General features: G+C 41.9%; 1 protein-coding gene and 1 long non-coding RNA gene across 9 annotated transcripts in view; one reads left to right on the top strand and one right to left on the bottom strand.

The window, feature by feature from the left end:
* The window catches only part of ZKSCAN1 (zinc finger with KRAB and SCAN domains 1), a 64,015-nt gene that overhangs the window by 42,080 nt on the left and 1,172 nt on the right, over positions 1-20,763 (bottom strand). Inside the window, exons 1-5 of one of the 8 annotated variants that reach the window (XM_077140681.1) lie at positions 6,093-6,373; positions 5,550-5,860; positions 4,743-4,865; positions 4,467-4,641; positions 2,044-2,323 (exon numbers count right to left, since the gene is read on the bottom strand). The gene's annotated coding sequence lies outside the window, so the exon portion shown is untranslated. Of the gene's footprint in view, positions 1-2,043; positions 2,324-4,466; positions 4,642-4,742; positions 4,866-5,441; positions 5,861-6,092; positions 6,374-20,763 lie in introns of those variants that run through there. The other 7 variants (XM_077140677.1, XM_077140679.1, XM_077140684.1 and 4 more) reach the window with 7 other exon arrangements.
* The window catches only part of LOC143667014 (uncharacterized), a 38,206-nt gene continuing 21,222 nt past the window's right edge, over positions 3,780-20,763 (top strand). Inside the window, exon 1 of the long non-coding RNA XR_013167818.1 lies at positions 3,780-3,865. This is a non-coding gene — a long non-coding RNA (uncharacterized LOC143667014). The remainder of the gene's footprint in view (positions 3,866-20,763) is intronic.

The raw sequence follows: 20,763 nt of genomic DNA, 5'->3' as shown, positions 1-20,763 counted from the left end.
CTATAAATGACACCCTGTTATTTGGACTAGGAAACTGCTCAGGGCAGCTTTTCGATCTAACCAATCACAATATCACTGGAAGTGAAATAATTGCATCAGAACAGCCAAATATTCAAAGCCTCCTGCTAAAACCCTGTCAGGTCACAATTCTTAATTGTTCCTATACCCAGAAAACTGACACCTGTAACATAACAGAAGGCCCTACCAACCCAATTGTTAACGCCTCATTCCCAACAGTACCAAAGAGAAACAATTTAATCCAACTTCTTTTTCACAATGTATTATGTCAAGGCCAGTACATAAATATTTCAGCCTTGTAAGATGCTTCCCCTATGTGAACTCTTTACGACCTGGGATAGCATCAGCCCCCAAGCTGCCTTCCTCCCCGTATTAACGCTCACCAAGTCCTGCTTCAAAGACCCTCTTTAGCTCTTTCTATGATAGGTACAGGATATTATTTCTTCTGTGCAGACGCAGCTTACCTATCACTTCCTGATGACTGGACAGGAACCTGTATATTGTTACATTAGTCTCTGAAGTCCAAATCTTAACACCTTCTGAAATGGTTTCCTCAGGGAAAATTCCCAACCTTGGATCCTTTCTTGAAAAACATCTAAACAAGCCTTTAAAACATTACTCTAGGGGTTTATTAAAAAACCCAGCAATAGACCGTCATGGACACCACAACCCTATTCTAGAAAACCCAGGGCTAGGTCATACTTTATATGGAAGCCTTTTCTGGTATGTTGGCATCCCCATGCTGGAAGCCTCTATCTTAAATGTATCCTGAATGATATATATTTAAGATATATCCATGAATATCCAAACATGGAATGCCACCATCCAGGTTCTAGAGGAACAAGAACAATTTTTAAATAGCTTAGCCAAACTAGTCCTACAAAATAGGAGAGCCTTGGACATCCTAACTGCAACAGGGTGAGAGACTTGTGCTATATTAAATGAAACCTGCTGTTTTTACATAAACAACACAGGTTGTATAGAACAAAATTTAAAAATACTAAAGGAAAATGTGGCCATAATAAAGAATAATTAGCAAATGTAGATTCATCTTCATCATGGCTAGAAGACTTTCTCCCAAATTTTCTTTCATTCTTCTCCACCCCTTTATGAGCTATTCTGCTCCCCCTCATTGGGCTCTTAATTATCCTTGTGCTAGTTTTTCTCCTAGCCCCTGTCTCTTACAATGTCTGACTAAATTTGTTCACAGGTCAATAGCAGCCATGACCAACCAGCAAAATTATGAAAACATACTCCTACATGCTACAATAGAAACTTGAAAATCTGCTCCTATCACAACAAACATATTGTCATCAGCCCATTCCAACAGAAGATGTCCAAAAGTCCAATTAGTACTGCCCCTGCTTGTCTCGAAGCAATTCCACCTCCCCTCCCCAACTATGCCTGTACCCAGCAGGAAGTAGTCAAAGAAAAAATACAATGTCCCTGCTCCTTCTAAAAATTGCTTCAGGCTAAGCTAAGGCATTAACCCAAATCCAACCCCAGCTTCCTCCAATTAACAGAAAAATGCAGGAATGTCAGGTGTCAGAAAAAGAACTTTAAAAACAAAAGGAACTTTTTTTTTATCATTCCGCTCTACAGTAATTCACAATATCATCACATAGTTGCATATTCATCATCGTGATCATTTCTTGTAACATTTGCTTCTATTCAGAAAAAGAAATAAAACGAAAACAGAAAAAAAAATTATACATACCATACCCCTTACCCCTCCCTTTCATTGATCACTAGCATTTCAAACTAAATTTATTTTAACATTAGTTCCCCCATTATTTATTTTTATTCCATATGTTCTACTCGTCTGTTGATAAGGTAGATAAAATGACCATCAGACACAAGGTTTCCACAATCACACAATCACACTGTGAAAGCTGTATCATTATACAATCATCTTCAAGAAACATGGCTACTGGAACACAGCTCTACATTTTCAGGCAGTTCCCTCCAGCTTCTCCATTACATCTTGAATAACAAGGTGATATCCACTTAATGCATAAGAATTACCTCCAGGATAACCTCCTGACTCTGGAATCTCTCAGCCACTGACACTTTGTCTCATTTCACTCTTTTCCCTTTTGGTCAAGAAGGCTTTCTCAATCCCTTGATGCTGGGTCTCAGCTCATTCTAGAGTTTTTCTCAATCCCTTGATGCTGAATCTCAGCTCATTCTGGGATTTCTGTCCCACGTTGCCAGGAAGATCCACACCCCTGGGAGTCATGTCCCACGTAGACAGGGGGAGGGTGGTGAGTTTGCTTGTTGTGTTGGCTGGAGAGAGAGGCCACATCTGAGCAACAAAAGAGGTTCTCTTGGGGGTGACTCTTAGGCCTAAGTTTAAGTAGGCTTGACCTGTCCTAAAAGGAACTTTTTAACCCAGGGGCCCCTCAGCTTCTTTTGCAGAACCAGATGTGGCTGTAAGATACCCAGGCATGCTGATGCCACACCCACCTGAAGGCTCCACACCCATCAGAAGAAACAGACTCATGGTCAAGGACTGTTTCTGCCTGATAAGCCTCACCTCCTGGTGCACTTTTTCCTTTAAAAACCCCAGCTCTCAGACAGGGAGCTGGAGCCTTTTTTTTCTTTCTTTGCTGGCAGGTTTCACTGGCTCCCAACCTGCTTTCTCCCTTCAATAAACCTGTTAAGTATTGACTCGTTCTGAGTGGAATCCCTAATGATTCCATGCCTAACAGTGAGTTCTTCAGGAGAGCTAGTTGAGCCTGCAGGAAGAATCGATATTTAATTTTGTCATGTACCCAGGGACATTAGTACGTCATGGTTACTACAAGCCAAATTTAGCTGGAGATTTTTTGAGCCATGTAGACAGAATAATTTCATGCTCCAAACCTTTGTGAGGGTGGCTTTGTGGTTAAGAATTTTCTAAGGCCCAAACAGGCACATCATTTTCCTCTTTGGAGAGGGTTTATTCTAATTCACCTTTAAGGGTGAATGCCCTTTGGAGTTCCTGGCTTTGGGCAGAGGTCTCAGATCCCTGGACTTGTCCTGGCCTGTTAAAACCCACACTCTAGATACCAGAGATCAGCAGACACACCAGGGAAGGGTCTCCTCAGGGCCTGCTTATTGCTCTGGGTGGGTGCTTTCTTGTGAACTGGTACTCTAATTTCTATCTCTAGGACCTGGCATATTCTCATATTTTCTTTATAGTTGCCATGGGCCATAAATTTAGCATCCTAAATCTGTACTCATCTCATTTGTCTTGATGCCAACTTAAATTCAATATCATACACAAAGTTCCTATCATTCCCCCACCATATGTAGTTCTTGATGCAATGTTTATACATTATGAGTCCCAAACCACTGACTTCTCATTAAATTTTTTTCATTTGCCTTTTACATCCCGTAGGAAGTAAAATACAACAGTACAATTCTCCCCTCACTCCCTCTCACCAAGATGGCAGAGTGAGATGCTTTAGAGCTCTGCCACCCACAGAAGCCCTTCTTAACAACCAGCAAGAACTGGCAGAAACAAATCTCAAAGCTTCAGAAGACAGTGGACAAGACAGTAGTGACAGGGTGAGCAGCAAATCAAGACAAAGGCCACTTAACAGCAGTTGCCTCTCCTGCTGCTTTGGCTGGCCCCTCCCCACCCTCCTTGGCTAGGTGCAGAGCCAGCACAGATCCCTGGTTCTGGTTCTGGAATGAGTAGAGTAGCCCTCATGCACAGAGTGGGAGGGGATGTATATTAGGTCAAATCTGTCCAGAGGTGGTTTGACTATTCCAGGACCTGCCAATGGGTAGAAGGCAGCTCACCGAGCTCTCCTACAGAACTCTTTGGGAGAGCAGTCAAGTCATGCTGCCTGGGGCAAAGGTAAGGACATACAATGCAGATCCTGGGCCATGAAAAAACTGTTCCCTAGGGAAGAGGGGACATTCATGTCTCTGTAAAAAGAGGAATTCCTAGGGACACAGGTGCTTTTCCAAGACAATACGCTGGTGTAGAAAGGTCAGGGAGGCCCCTATGCTTTGGCCTAGAGCTATTCTCTAACCTCATTGTACGGATAAACTCTGAAGGAAAGCATTCATGCACGTCAATCTGCAAAGACTGGAAAAGGTGTTTTCTTATTTTCCTTCTTCTTAATATTATTTTTATTTTTTGTTGGCTCTTGGCATTCAAAGAAAGTTCAGTCATAACCCTAGCTAGATGCAAGCTTAAGGAACAGATGCCATGGAGTATAATTCCAGTATTAAATATTGAAATAACAAATGTCCAGGCTTCAACAAAAGATTGCAAAACATATAAACAACATGAGGGCTACTTTGATAAATCCAGAAATGGGACCAGGGGTCCATGCTCTGGGAGTGTGGGCCAGTGGTACCAAACTGGTGAGGGGTTGTGGACGGACTGGCCAGAGTGCCACAAGATGCCACTTCTTTTAAGGGGACTTTCTTTTTCTTGATTCAATGCTTACCCTTTTTTCTGCAAGCCTTTGATGGTTTTCTAGAGAAAGAGATTTCTGCCAGTTCTTGCAGGTTGGGTTGTTAATAGCTTCTGTGAAGGGACAGAGCCCTGAAGCTTCTCAGTTTATATGGGTTCAGCCTCAGTCACAGATTTTTAAATGACTCCTGGTGGAGATTCCAGACTCCCTAGTCAAAAAAAAAAAAAAAAAAAAAAATTTCACTTAAGATTCTTCCCAGTCTCACATTTGTTTCAAAAGTTCCCGTTTTTACTGGGTTTCCTCACTTACTGTTTGTGTAGTCAGTGTTGTGGCTCAGAAATCTGCCGTGGAAAGGTAAGGGGGGTCTGCCTCTAGGAGACCACTTCCCCCTCTCCTTCCCATTCGAAGCTGTGGCTTTTCTGGTATCTTGGGCTGAAAGGAGAGAGAGGGAAGGGTCAAGAGTCTCTTACTTAAGCTTAAAGTCTGTCCTCTTTATGTTGGCTCTTACTGCTTTCTCAGGAAACACAGTGTTCTAGTTACTTTGGCTGAAAAACCAATGATCCCAAAGTTTAATGACTTAAAACAATGACAACATTTACTTTGCTTAGTTTGGGCAGGGATCCACATGGACAGCTCATCTCTGTTCCAGTTGGTTCAGCTGGGGGGGGGGGGGGGCTCAAGGGCTGGGATTTGACGCAACTGAATGCTTGCTCACTCACCCATAAGTCTGCTGACTGACTCTGGCTGTCAGTTGGGGCTGTTTGCTAGAATAGCTACATGTGGTCTATTCATGTACCCTGGGTTCCTCACAAGATGGTGTCTAGGAGCCAAGGACAAGCATTGAGAGAAGGATAGGGAGGGAGGGAATCTGAGAGTGAGCTGGGAGGAGGCATATTGCCTTTTCTGATCTAGCCTCAGAAGTCACCAGCATCACTTTCAGTGCATTCAGTTCCTCAAGGCAGTCATAAAGTCACACACAGTCTTGAGGGGAAGGAAAAAAGACGCTACCTCTTAATGGAGAATAGAAGGTTATGGAAGCACATGGGGAACCACAAATAATGCTGTGGTCACTTTTGGAAAATACAGTCAGCCACAAATGGAATGAAATCCAAATACCAGCTCATGGAAGACAGGCATGCAATCTTCAGGCAGCCTTAAGGGCCGGCTCACTACACGGTCCACTGTCTGGGTAGATCTGGCACTTGTCCCTTTCAAGGCACTGCACGACCTCCTTTTTCTGGGATCCCCTGGGTGGGGCAGCAATAGGACAGCTCAGGCCCAGCTACCATCTTCTGGGTCCACTTCATCTGTGAGAAACTCAGGCATCCTTGACCGCAACTAATGGCAGGAATGTGGCTACTATACTGTCCCCATTGGGTCATCCTCCCATCTTAAACAGCAGACTTGTTGCATCTTCTTCCACCTGCCTGGGTAAGAGAAAGTTTGCTGACTAAGATAATGCCCAATCAAAGAATGAGATTCCAGCCTTCCCCTGTGTTCTAGTTCGCTAGCTGCCAGAATGCAATATACCAGAAATGGAATGGCTTTTAAAAAGGGGAATTTAATGAGTTGCTAGTTTACAGTTCTAAGGCCGAGAAAATGTCCCAATTACAACAAATCTATAGAAATGTCCAATGTAAGGCATCCAGGGAAAGATACCTTGGTTCAAGAAGGCCGATGAAGTTCAGGGTTTCTCTATCAAGTGGAAGGGCACATGGCAAACACAGTCAGAGGTTCTCTCTTGGCTGAAAGGGCACATGGCGAGAAAGGCATCATCTGCTAGCTTCTTCTCTTGGCTTCCCATTTCATGAAGCTCCCTGGGAGGCATTTTCCTTCATCTCCAAAGGTTGCTGGCGGACTCTGCTTCTCGTGGCTATGTTGTTCTGCTCTGCTGTCTCTGAATCTCTTTCAAAATGTTTCCTCTTTTATAGGACTCCAGAAACTTATCAAGACCCACCCAAATGGGTGGAGACATGTTGTCACCTAATCCAGTTTAACAGCCACTCTTGATTAAATCACATCTCCAGGGAGATGATCTGTTTACAGTTTCAAACATACGGTATTTAATAGGGATTATTCTCCCTTTACGAAATGGGATTTTGATTAAAACTGGCTTTTCTAGGGCACATATATCCTTTCAAACCAGCACACCCTGCTACTGATACTCCTCTCCACCCAAACCCGAATTTTTGGAGAGGTCCACACTTGGTTTCATGGTGAATGGGAGGGGAAATCGTCCATGGAGGAGAGACTCCTACAAAGCCCTCTCTCTCTTTCTTGCCAGTTTCATCTAAACTTGTAGAGTAGGAAAACTGGCTCAGCAAGCAAAGCATCTGAGCTTGTCTTGCCTGCCATGTAAGTGGCATCTGAGATCTTAGATCTTATTCTGTGCTGTGAGTGTCCTAAAAAATGTTGTGCCTCTTTGTCCTCAGCTTTGAACTGTAGTCATGAGAAATATAGTTCCAGTCCATATCTAGTTACACAAATGCAAAACCATCTGAGTCTGAATGAGGGTGTTTATGAGGACATTGGTGTCCAATAAAAATCCACTAAAGTATTTTTAAAATGGAAAGGAACATGTATTGGTGAGAATATGGAGAAATTGGAGTGCTTTTGCATTGCTGGTGGGATTATAAAATGGTACAGCCACTGGGGAAAACAGTTTGGTGGTTTCTCAAAAATTAAACATGGGCCCACCATTTGACCCAGCAATGCCACTCTTAGGTATATACCCCAAATAACTGAAAACAGGGACTCAGACAGATACTTATATATGAACGTTCACAGAAGCATTATCCACAATAGCCAAAAGGTGGAATCAATCCAAGTGTCCATCAGTAAGTAAATGGATAAACAAAATGTGGTCTACCCATATAGTGGAATATTATTCAGTCATAAAAAAGGAATGTAGTTCTGAGCCATGCTACAACATGAATGAATACTGAAAATGTTAGGCTGAGTGAAATAAGTGAGGTACAAAAGGACAAACATTGTATGATTCCACTTATATGAAATATCTAGAATAAGCAAATTCACAGAGACAGTAAGTAGATTAGTGATTACCAGGGCCTGGGAGAAGGAGGAAGGGGAGTTATTGCTTAAAGGGTAAAGAATTACTGATTTGGTGACGAAAAGGTATTAGTAATGGAAGGTGGTGATGTTAGTACAACATTGTAAAAATAACTAACGCCACTGAAATGAACACTTAAAAATGGCAACTTTTATGTTGTATACATGTGACCACAATTTAAAATATATATAATAAAATAATAACAATAATAATAACAAAACATGCCTGTGGCCTCATCCCCACATAAGCCCAAATCATATCTACAGTATGTGGCATATGGGCTAGATGTGCAGAGACTGCCTTGGCTCTAATACAATCTACACCACTTGCTCTTGGGCTTGTTATTAACCTATTAGATTCTCAATGTCTCTCTCTAAAGAATAAGGATTCCAATCCCATTAGGTTGTCATGAGACTCTAATCGAATTCATGTATATAAAGCCCCTGGCACAGGGCCTGGTACATCAGAACTATTGTTGCTTGCTAATAATGTTATTGCATCACTATTATAATTTCAGAGTTGTGGGACAGCTCAGTACAAGTCCAGTGGCTTGCAAAGTGGCCCCTGGTGGGACAGGGTGGGAAGCACACTTTAAGAACCAAAGTAAAGAAGACAATGATGACACTGGGCTATGTTTCCAGGTCTCATCCTCCTTTGTCCAAGGCGTGCACAGATTTTGCATTTTAAAATTCTGGGATTCAACCTTTACTGCAGAAAATGAAGGTGTGAATACTAAGACTTCTCTCATCAATTGCAGATAAAGTGGGAACCATTTATAGTATTTACAGTATAGTATTCAGAGTTAGGCTGGAACCTGGCTAGCAACTGGACCCACAAAGAGCTGCCTCTAAGCATTAGTGTAGTCTATAAAGGAACAGGACACTGATTGTGCCAAGAAGGTCACAGCATATGAAGCACAGAGCAGATGTACAAACATGGGCAGGCAGCTAAAACTTCCGGAGCTTTTAGAGGAGCCACTGTCTGGTTTTTTTTTTTTTTTTCGTTATGTCCCTTATTTATTTATTATGCCCCATATTTTACAATGAAAGGACAAACCCAGGTCTAAGGACAGAAAAGAGACAGAGCCTGTATTTACAATCTCACAGTTGTGTTCTTTTCCTTCCACTATGCAGCTGGCACTTTTCTCCATCATACATTATGTTTGATTAATTTAGGCTATGGGCATCAATACCTATGTAGTAATCAGGACTCTTGGAGTTTTAAGTATCAGAAATCTAATTAAATTGTTTAATAAGAGGGAATTTCCTGATTCAGTTAACTGAAGGGTTCTGATAGGGCTGAATTCAAATGTCCAGAAGATGTCAGGGGTGTGCCTCTCCTTTGTAAGGCGCTGCTTTTCTTTTCTTTTTTTTCTTTTTTTTTTCTTTTATTAACGGAAAGAAAAAAAAAAGAAATTAACACAACATTTAGAAATCATACCATTCTACATATGCACTCAGTAATTCTTAACATCATCACATAGATGCATGATCATTGTTTCTTAGTACATTTGCATCGGTTTAGAGGAACTAGCAACACAACAGAAAAAGATATAAAATGTTAATATAAAGAAAAGAAATAAAAGTAGTAATAATAGTAAAAAACAACAACAACAAACAAACCAACAAGCAAACAAAAACAAAAAAAACCCTATAGCTCAGATGCAGCTTCATTCAGTGTTTTAACATGATTACTTTACAATTAGGTATTATTGTGCTGTCCATTTTTGAGTTTTTGTATCTAGTCCTGTTGCACAGTCTGTATCCCTTCAGCTTCAATTACCCATTGTCTTACCCTGTTTCTAACTCCTGCTGAACTCTGTTACCAATGACATATTTCAAGTTTATTCTCGAATGTCCGTTCACATCAGTGGGACCATACAGTATTTGTCCTTTAGTTTTTGGCTGGATTCACTCAGCATAATATTCTCTAGGTCCATCCATGTTATTACATGCCTCATAAGTTTATCTTGTCTTAAAGCTGCATAATATTCCATCGTATGTATATACCACAGTTTGTTTAGCCACTCTTCTGTTGATGGACACTGTCTGGTTTTGACAACCTGTTTTAGAGGAGCCACTCTCTGGTTTTGACAACCTGTGGCAGCCACTGCACGTGGAGAAAGCATAAAGCAGGATGAAGGAAAGGGCTAATCAGAATTTTTGGAGGAAAGGAAGTGAGGTCTTCGCAGTAGGAATACTTCAAATACATTTTATCTGAATGTAGGTTGGTTAAAGGAATGATGGCAGGCAGAATTCAGGTGCATTGAAGGGAAAGACAAAAAAAATCTGAGTTTTAGTAGTTTTGGCAAGAGATGAATACATATCAGGCAGAGGAGGAAGGGATAACTTCCAAAAGAGACTGTGTATGAATGTAGTCTTGATTCTCATTCATGGTAGTGATGTTCTATAAAGTTGTCATGAACTCATTGCATTAGCAAATGATTGCTCTGGGGGAAATACAGGGTTAGGTTCCTACGAGCTTCTGGTGACAGCATTTTCATCAATCAATAATGACCTTGTTCTGTGTGTGTTTCTATGTAAGACATCTGAATATATATCGTTGCTTCATTGACAATGAACTCAAGTCCAACAACGTTGGACTTCTTATAAGGACATTACTCATACTGGATTAAGAGTCCACCCTACTTCAGCATGACCTCATCTTAACTAATGACAACTGCAATGACCCTCTCTCCAAATAAAACCATATCCTGAAATAATGGGGTTTAAGACTTCAACTTATCTTTTTGGGGAAAAAATTCAACCTATAACATATGTGCAGGTTTGAATACAGTGAGACAAAGCTCAAGCGGAGGCCGGGGAAGAGGAACTTGGAGGGAAGGTCTGGTGTTTCTGTAAAGTGTACTCCCTCGCCTCCATGACTATAGCTGATGTCTCACTCTGTATATTGTATGTGGTCTCAGGCTCTCTATGTGAGGCTAGGTCAGGCAGCACAGATGGTCCATCGGTAGTGCTCCCTGATGGACTCCAACCCCTGGCTCTGGGCCCTTTGTTGCTCACGCCTTTGCTCCCTGAAAGTTCCTAAGAGGCAAAGCTCTCTCCTGGGAGCCATCTGCAACATATGTACATATTGAAATAAGTTCTCTATACCTTCACTTTATACATTAAGACAAATTGGGAAGGCAGGGTGACAAAGCGCGTTTTGTTTTGGTAGAGCTGATGAAATGCAGTATACCAGAAATGAGTTGGGTTTTACAATGGGGATTTATCAGCTTATAAGTTTACAGTTCTTAGGCCATGTTAATGTCCAACTCAAGGCATCAACAGGATGGATGATACCTGGACTCTGAAGACAGATTGCTGGCATTCGGACAGCTCTGTAACATAGGAAGGCACATAGCTGATGTCTGCTGGTCCTTCCCAGCTTTCATTGCTTTCAGCTTCTGGCTTCAGTAGCTTCCTCTCAGCTTCTCTGGAGCCTTTCTCTGTGACCTTCCCTTATTTTCATCTCTTACCTTCTGTATGTGTTTTGTCCTCTTATAAAGGGCTCCAGTCAGAGGATTAAGACCCACTTTGAATATGGTGGGTCACATCTCAATTGAAATAACCTAATCCAAACAAAGGTCCCACCTACAATAGTTCTACACCCACAGGAATGGACCCTTTTCTCGGTTACATAACAGTTCAAATCACCACAAAGTAGGGTCCTGACTGGTTCTGCATCTTGTTGTCCCATTGGCGGTGTGATTTTGCACAAGTCACTTGATCTCTCTGCCTCAAATCCTCACCTGTAAAATAGGGATGATTCTGGTGAAGGCTACTGTCTTAGTTTGTGAGAGCTGCTATGACAAATACCACACAACAGCTTGGTTTAACAATAGGAATTTATTGACTCATAGATTGGAAAGCAAGAAGTCCAAACTCAAGGTGTCAGCAAGGTGATACAATCTCCCTGAAACCTGTAGCACTCTGGTGCTGGCTTGCTGCAATCAATCCTTGGGTTCCACCTTTGCCTCCTGTCACTGGTGATCTCTCTCTCTCCTTGTGTTGGTCTTCTGGTTTCTGCTGATTTCTGACTTCATCCTATGCAGCCTTTCCAGCTTCCGGCTTGTTGTTTCTTCTCTTTATAAGGCCTTTGGCAACATGGATTGAGCCCACTCTTGTTCCATTAGGCCACACCTTAACTAAAAATGACATTTTCAGGAGGTCCCATGGGTTCTTATCAATAAGAATATGGATTAAGGTTAAGAACATGTCTAGATTGGAGTGCCTAGATCAGTCTACCACAGCTTCCCACCTAGCTGTTCTGAGGACTGTATGAAATTATGGATATGGCAATGCTTTGGAAGTTACAAACTACTCATAGGTGACAACCACCACCATTCTATAAATGCAGAAAATAGTATTTCTCACCACCTTACAAAATGAAATGGGAGGAGAGACCCTACAACATTCATTTTGGTTTTGATATGAACTAAAGGGAAAATAAAAAAAGAATATCCATGTTTTAAGAAATTTCACCCTATCATCAATATTCACCCTCAAAATGCATCCCATAATCAGAAGCACATCATGGAAGCAGTGCTGTGCGCGGCTGCTGCACAGAGGGTGCCCGACCCTTAAGCAGTTCCCTGCTCAGCCAGAGAACAGCCAGATGGTGACCGCTTGCTGTCGCCCTGTGCAAACATCCCTTCCAGGGCCAGGGAAACAGGCCTCACTAGGAAACGACGCTCCCGGCACTGCTTCTGTTTGGAGTAGCCCAGAAACAAGGAAGCCCCAGAACAGGGCTCTGGACTTCGGTTTTGTTTTTAATCTGGGTCCTCTGAGCAACAGGTTCATTGCTTTGGCTTCCTCTCTCCTTATGTAAACAGGGCTGGGGGCCCTTAGGGTTTGAATCCAGCCAGGGCCCTGCTCTCACCCCTCCCTGTGTAAACACATTGCAAAGAATCATTCTACACGGCCAGGCCTAGTGGTGTAGCCAGGGGAAGAGCAAGGCCTCATCAGGAGGGGGTAGGGGCAGGTGGGGGGAGGAGAAGTGAAGTGGGGAGGGATGGGACCTAGTGATCCTTCCTGCAGGGTCTGGGCCAGGTGCCAGAGAGGGCGGCCAGCTCTGCCTAGTGTTTGGCCCTAGCCTGCGACTTGCAGCACAAACCAAAGTACGGGGTACTGTTAGAAGCGGGGAAAAGACCCCAGCAGCCTCTGAAGGTGGTGGCAGCTTTGGTAGCTGGAACCTTCCCTACCTTTGCATTCCAGGTGTGGTTACAAAAAAGAACAAGGCCGGCTCTTCAAATAGCACAGGAAGGGGAAAGAATATTAACTGGAGGGTTGAGAAAACAAGTTCTATTCCTGCTTCCACCCCTAAGTAGCTGTATGCCCTTTACTTCTCTGGGTTTCCTTGTCTAGATAAATTAGAATGATAATACCTGTCATTTGTTGAGTGCCCTTGATCCCACAGGGACTTTCTATATGTCATATCCACACAGCTACCCAATGAGGTAGGGGTGATTATCCCCATTTTAGAGAAAGAAACTGAAGTTCCTCAAGGACAAATGACTTTCACAGAAGCAGGAATTGGACCCAGCTTTTTTCTGCTCCAAATCCCCATTCTGCCCTGCAACTAGGAAAGGTGGAATTTCTTTCCTTGATAATTTGAAAGATGTAACTAGACAGGTACCAGACTACTTAAAACAATTTCTGTTGCTTTTTGGAGTCCAACGCCCTGATTTAGATAAGCTGGGGGCTCCTTCCAGGCCTTTGGGTTAGAATTGTGGTCCAGCCCTCACTCATTCCACTTTCGGCTCCCTCTGCACTCATTTATCACCTCAGTTAAATGCCAGGGAAAAGGAACAATCAACAACTTGTTCCACCCCAGGGTAGAACTTGGCAGGAACTCTTGGAATTACTGGTACCACCTTTTCCATTCCAAGGCAATTCATAAATGTCTAAATTTCCATGGCACATCCTGGAGCAACATAAGGGAGAGAGATCCAGTAACCCTTCCACCTACAGAAGAAAGTTAGTGCTGGGAGGCATTGGTAACCGAAAGAGGAAGAAAGGTTCAGAGGCCTTGGCAATGATGTTCCGGGGCTGGGGTTGGCAAGCTGCTCTAGCAATTTTCGTACAGCCCACGGTCTAGGTTTTTTTTTTCTTTTACATGTTTAAAGAGTTGAAAAAAATTAAAAGAAGAATCATAGTCATGATGTGTGAAGATTTTATGAAATTCAAATTTCAGCACCCATAAATAAAGTTTCACTGGACCACGGCCATACTCCTTCAATTACATGTTGTCTAGGGGGGCATTTGCACTAAATTGGTGGCACTGAGTAGTTGTGACAGAGACCATATGGCCTGCAAGGCCTAGAATATTTACTATCTGGTCCTTTACAGAAAAAGCTTGCTGTTCTAGGGAAAAGCATGCACCTGGGGCAGGGGTCGGGGATGGCTCTCACTCTTCGGGAGGTAGCCTGAATATTAGAGCCCAAAGGCCTTACATCCACAGTGGACCAACTGCCCTGGCCTTATGCCACCTGGTCAAGGCCGTTTGCTCACTCAGCATCCAGAGTGCTGGCAGCCAGGCTTGGACTCCTGGGGTTAGAAGCTGGAGGATTTTCCTCCAGAAAAAGTGACCAAGAGAAAGGATCTACAGAGCTGGACAGTTTGGATCCCAGTTCCCCATCAAGTGATCTAAGGGAAATTCATCACTGGCCAAGCCCTGCCCAAGTGAGAGTCTTGCCAATCAGCTGCCTAGAGCCTCACAATGATATGTGAGTGGGCCGCCAAGATGTTTCAGGAAAGAGCAGGCCATGAAAATAGAAACAAAGAACATGGGGGAAACCATGATAAAGCAGGGGGTATAAAAAAGCATCTAGCAAAACCCACTGCATTTAACATCCTCGGAAATATGAGAAGATATTGCAAGTTGCTCTGTAAAAGGGACATTCAGAAAACAATAGGACAATCTTGGAAATGGAAAGTAGGAGGGGAAAAATGAAAACAACAACAACAACAAAAAAAAAAACCAGTGAAAGAGAAGGTTAAAGAAATCTCCCAGCAGATAGAAGAAGACAAAGAGATTTTTAAAAATGAGTGAAAAAGATATAGAAATTAGAGTATAACCCAGGAGATTCAACATCTGAGTTTTAGGGATTTTATAAAGTGAGAACAGAGGAAAAAGAAGTGGGAGGAAACATTGACAGAACAATTTAAAACATTTTTCAGAAATAAAGAACATGTACAGGCCACGGAATTCTCAGCGAAATGAAGGGGAAACAAACCAACAAGAGGACTCATCGATGTGAAAAATGTTGGAACTCAAAGATTTCCAGAAATAAAAGGAGGTCTCATATAAGGACCAAGAATCAGAATGCCTTTAGACTTTATAACAGCAACACTCGAAGTCAGAAGACAAAATTCCAGGGGAAAATACTTTTCAAAGTAGAATTTGCACCCAAACTAAAAAAATAGTTCTGAGGGGGGCAAAAAGACATTTTCAGATATTCAAATCTCCAAACTATTTACTCCACTGGCACTCTTTCTCAGGAAGCTTATTGAAAGACACGCTTCACCCATCTCAAAGAGTACCCAAGAAAGAGTTGAGATGGGACGCAGAAGCAGTAGAGGTGAAAGGACTGGCTAAGATGTGCTGATGGCAGATCTTGAACTGACAGCTCTGCTGAAGCCTAAAGCACAGCCAGGCCCTTTTGGAGCAGGAGGAAAAAGGGCTCGAGTTTTTCTAGAGAAAAATATATTGTTGCATTTAGGTTATTTTTCTAGTTTGCTAGCTGCCAGAATGCAATACACCAGAAACAGGATGGCTTTTAAAAAGGGGAATCTATTAAGTTGCTAGTTTACAGTTCTAAAGCCAAGAAAATGTCCCAATTAAACAAGTTTATAGAAATGTCCAATCAAAAGCACCCAGGGAAAGACACCTGGATTCAAGAAGGCTGATGAAGTTCAGGGTTTCTCTCTCAAGTGAGAAGGCACATGGTTAAAACAGTCATGGCTTCTCTCTCGGCTGGAAGGGCACATGGTGAGCAAGGTGTCATCTGCTAGCTTTCTTTCCTGGTTTCCTGTTTCCTGAAGCTCCCCGGGAAGCGTTTTCCTTCTTCATCTCCAAAGGCTGATGGACTCTCTGCTTCGTGGTGCTGCAGCATTCTCTGCTCTCTCTGAATCTCCTCACGTTCTCCAAAACGTTTCCTCTTTTATAGGACTCCAAAAACTAATCAAGATCCACCCAAATGGGTGGAGACATGTCGTCACCCAATCCAGTTTAACAACTACTCTTGATTAAATCACACCTCCACAGAGACAATCCGACTATAGCTTCAAACATACAGTATTGAATAGGGATTATTCTGCCTTTATGAAATGGGATTTTGATTAAAACATGGCTTTTCTAGGGGACATACATCCTTTCAAACCAGCAGTTATAAATCAAGCTGTATCTCAAAACATAATGAAAACATTTAGCATCTTAAAAAAAAAAACTTCTTTGTTTAGATTATCATTGTTGAATGGCTATTTTCTAAAAGCAAAGGAAGTCCTTATGTTTACCCATTTTGTTTGTCATTTGCATTATCTACTAGATAATACACCCAAGGTAAAACTTCTGGTAAGGAATATTAGGTCTTCTCCAGTGACCTCCAAACTGCACTATCATACTACATTCATACCTTAAACACTTTTGCAAACATCATGCAGCAAAACTACCAAAAATGTATAGAGGCCAACAGTTTTCCAGAAGGCCTGGGGCCTGGCCTGGAAAGTAAACACAGGTTGTGGAAAGTCTGAGCATTTCTGAGCCTGCTTTGCTAAAGCAGCTGATTATTCAGTGGGCTTTCCTTCTGAGCCCTATCCACCGTTGCTTAACAACTTGAATGTCTCTCTTGCTTTCATTTTCGGTAGAGAGGAAAATAAGAGCCTGACCCTGGAGAAGGATTTTGGTGGAAAGAGCCTGGGCTTGAAGTCAAACTAGCTTGTTAGCTGTTGCCACTTTCTAGTGGTGGGGATCTAGCAACCCTCTGAACTGCAGCTTCGTCCTGCCAGTCCCAGGCATGCTAATTCCAACCTTGCAGGGTTGTTCTGAGTTTTAAGAGACACATACTGGATATAAAGCATCTGGTATCCATCTTGGTTTCCTGGTAGGTGCTTAATGCATTGTGTCTGTTATCACATGCACTGATATTTTATAGGTGACAGGGTGCTTTCATATATCCTTTCTCATGGAATTTCAGTGAGGTGGAAGGACAAGTTTTAAGCTCCCAATTAAAACAAAGCCAAGGGCCAACAAGAGGCTACTGCTAGGAAGGAAGCCTTTACAGCATAACATTTCTCACTCCTGGGCAAAGCTCTATCACAGATGGAGCCCTTAGGATGTGAACTTCCTTGAAAGATGGCTCATCTTTGACACGTTCCTACTTTTGGTCTCACTTTTCTTTCAATGACAGAACCAGGGTGTAGAGAACAGACTAAAATTACAGACCTAATCCTAAAAACAGAAGGTTTTACCATTTCAAGTGAGACCAGGCGTGATTAGTGATGACAGGGAAATGAATGCTTTATAGCCATTGCCCAAAAGGACTTTGAGTGTTTGAATCACTTCATTCTTATAAATAGTAAAAATATTTACTACATAAATGGGGTAAGAAATATCACGACACTCTGTAATAAGGTGTGAGAAATAAGGACGAAGGCCCAAGTAAAGGATATACAGCTTGTTTTTATTTTTAAAGAGGCTTAGAGTTCTTTGAATATTACAAAATAAACACAGAAATTCAGACTTCTCAAGTCACTCAGAAATAATCTACATAATGTAGGTGAAATGCTGTGTGCATGTAATGAAAAATAGAAAACATTAATTCTAGCATTTAAACACAAAAAAAAGACAATAAAACTGGGTTAGAAACACTACTTTACTGATTTTGCAGCCTAGCTTTTGAAGATTAGAGGACTACCGAAGAAACGGATTACTTCCGTGGAGATTCTGAGTGATATGTCTGGGCACTGAAGCATTTAAGATGCTGACAGCACCCACGTAATTTCACTTCAGTACTTCTGGTCTTTTTCCTCAATACACCTGTATCTCTGGCTTATTGTTGTTTTTAAGTTTACAAATGGAATGAAGAAGGTGAGAGAAAAAGGGAGAGTAAGTTTCCTAAGGTAATAAATAAGGCCTGTGATGGAAGCTAAGAGATGATGGAAGCTAGGAGATGATGGAAGGAACTTAAGAAGGAATAGTTGAAGGGTAAGCAGTGAGGGGCAGGAAGAGCTGGTTATAAACATGGTTTCCCTGAAGGACACACGGAAGAAGGTGGTGAGGAAGAGATGCCAGATCAGACATTTTCCTGGGCCTTAACTCTTGGTTGCTGGTCAGGGACCTCAGGGGTGGCAGATAGGGTGGTAGGAGCCGAGAGGGAAGGAGGCAGAGTGTAACAGTTACAGAACATTTGTAAACTGGACACTTGCAACTTGAGTACTGCCTGGACTATCTATATTTTAATCTCACCATCTGCCACACCCATTTTTTCATGCAAAAACATTTTTTAACTTGTACATTTAATCTCCATCATTGTACACTCTAGGCATTCCTAAATTATGCCATCTCAATCTTTATCCTCTATCTTTTCTTCTGGTTATGTGTCCCCCAGCCCTTCTACCCCTGTCATTCTCACATTCAGCTTCATTCAGTGCACTTATATTACTGTGCTACAATCAGGTAGTATCATGCTATCCATTTCTGAATTTTTACAATCAGTTCTTGTGCTGGTTTGAAAGGATGTATGGACCCTAGAAAAGCCATGTTTTAATCAAAATCCCATCTCATAAAATGGCAGAATAATCCGTATTCAATACTGTATATTTGAATCTGTAACTAGATCATCTCCCTGGAGATGTCTCCCAATCAAGAGTGGTTGTTAAACTGGATTAGGGGAGATGTGTCTCCATCCATTTGCGTGGGTCTTGATTGGTTTACTGGAGTCCTATAAAAGAGGAAACATTTTGGCGAATGAGAGATTCAGAAAGAGTAGACAATGCTACAGCACCACAAAGCAGAGTCCATCCGGTAGTGCTTTGGAGATGAAGGAAAATGCCTCCCAGGGAGCTTCATGAAACAGGAAGCCAGAAGAAGCTAGCAGATGATGCCGTGTTTGCCATGTGCCCTTCCAGATGAGAAACCCTGAACTTCATCGGCCTTCTTGAACCAAGGTATCTTTCCCCGGATGCCTGTGATTGGACATTTATATAGACTTATTTTAATTGGGACATTTTCTCGGCCTTGAAACTGTAAACTCGCAACTTTAATTAAATTCCTCTTTTTAAAAGCCATTCTGTTTCTGTTATATTCCATTCCGGCATCTAGCAAACTAGAACAGTGCTGCTGCACAGTGTGTATTCCTTCAGCACCAATTGCCCAATCTCTACCCTACTTCTATCTTCTGATAACCTGCGTTCTTAAATTCAGTTCTCCAAGTTCACTCCATGTTAGTTCATATTAGTCAGACCACAGAGTTTGGTTCTGGCTAATTTCACTCAGCATAATGTCTTCACGAACCATCCACACTGTTACATGCTTCATGACTTTATTCTGCCTACAGCTGCATAACATTCCATCATATGTACATATCACAGCTTGTTAAGCCACTTATCTGTTCATGGACATTTGCCACACCAATTTTTTTCGCCACCCACATGCCTTCCCAATTTCTATCTCTACATCTCTTTTATAGAAGCAAAAACGGTCACTGATGATATAACTTCCCTGGGAAATTAAGAAAAATGTAGCTTGAAGGATTACAGAACGACCAGAAGAAAACAATGGCCAGATAGCTCTATTTAGCTAAGATGGATGTTTCTGGAAGGTGAGTTAGCACATCAGGGGAATGAGCTTAGAAAAATGTGAAGTGATGTGGTTTCATATTCAAGTTTTCTCAGCAGGCTAAGGTTTTGTGCCACTGAGCAATGGCACCTGAATGTGAAGTACCCCACCCTAGCAAAGCTTAATCTAGCAAGATGCAATACACTACTTCCACTTCCCTTCTCTCCTCTGGTTAGATCACTGGCCATAGGTATTATTTTCGAAAGGCTTATGGAAGAGTTCCCTCCCATTTTTGTGCATTTGCCTGTCTCCTTAACTGCCTCAACTTTTATATTCCCCTCCAACAAGCTACTGTCTCCTTTATTTTTTAAGGTAAATTCCTGTATCTACTATAATATTCCTTTATTCCTTAGGAATTTAGTGCCTTTTAACTGTGCTAACACTTAAAAAAAATTTTTTTTTAAGTTCCGGTTACAAAGCTACATGTTTTTGAGCAAGACTACAACCCTACTAGCCTTAGTTTTTATTTTAAATGATTTCACAGAACATGAAGATTTTCAGGATTGTGTATATTATAATACAGCACAAATGCCTTTGCTACAGACATAGGCTTGAAAAGGAAAAATAAGGCACTTGGTTTCAAGCCTGAATAATAAAGGAATCAAAGAAGAAAGTACTCATAGAAGAAAAAAAAAAATCTTAAAAAGCAGACTAGAAAGAAACTGAAATGAGGTACTTGGGGATAGAAATGAAATGGAAAGAGAAGTTCTAGCAAAAGAAAAATGAAGACCCTGGGAAAAGTGCCAGACCTTTGATTATATGAGGAAAAAATATGGAGTGACACCACTGCTAATCATATGCAGAAAGATGTGTAAAATGGCCCACATCCCTGGTTTGTGAGACAGACAGAAGCCAGGAAAGGGAGGCTGAATGTTAGATCCCAGAGTTGGTCACCTCTTAAGATTCACCACCTCACTTCTGAGACCACTCTCCATCCAAGTTGCAGGGCAGGGGCCTCCAGAGAAACACACTTCATGAGAAAAATGCATTCAATAATTAGTCCCAGGAAAGAACCCAGCTCCTCCAACTCCCTTTCAAAAAGAAAAATCCAGGGGCACAAAGGACAGGGAGGACGAGAAACCACTCTCCTTCAATTCCCAAGAAGGGAAAAGTACGGCAGGGATTCTATAACTGGAGACAACTTTGGACCCTTCAATGATTTCAGAATGTTTTCTGTAAACAGGCCTCTAAAACACACGAGTCTCCAGCGACATAAAAATAAATGGGTCATTAAAAAATGATTTTGCATAAGATTGTGCTTACTTGAACCCAGAACAAATTGGCACATCATGGAGTGGATATTACAGGAGGATGGGGTAGATCATGCGTCATCCAAATTCTGGGAAGAACAAGTCAATGTCAAGCTTCCATACACATCTTTCCTATCACCTTCTGGGACCTCCTTTTTTCCCCCTTTTTACT

The sequence above is a fragment of the Tamandua tetradactyla genome, chromosome 23 (genome assembly GCF_023851605.1).
Source record: "Tamandua tetradactyla isolate mTamTet1 chromosome 23, mTamTet1.pri, whole genome shotgun sequence".
Lineage (NCBI taxonomy): Eukaryota > Metazoa > Chordata > Mammalia > Pilosa > Myrmecophagidae > Tamandua > Tamandua tetradactyla.
The sequence above is the reverse complement of the archived record's forward strand: the minus strand, read 5'-3'. Positions and strand labels throughout refer to the sequence as shown.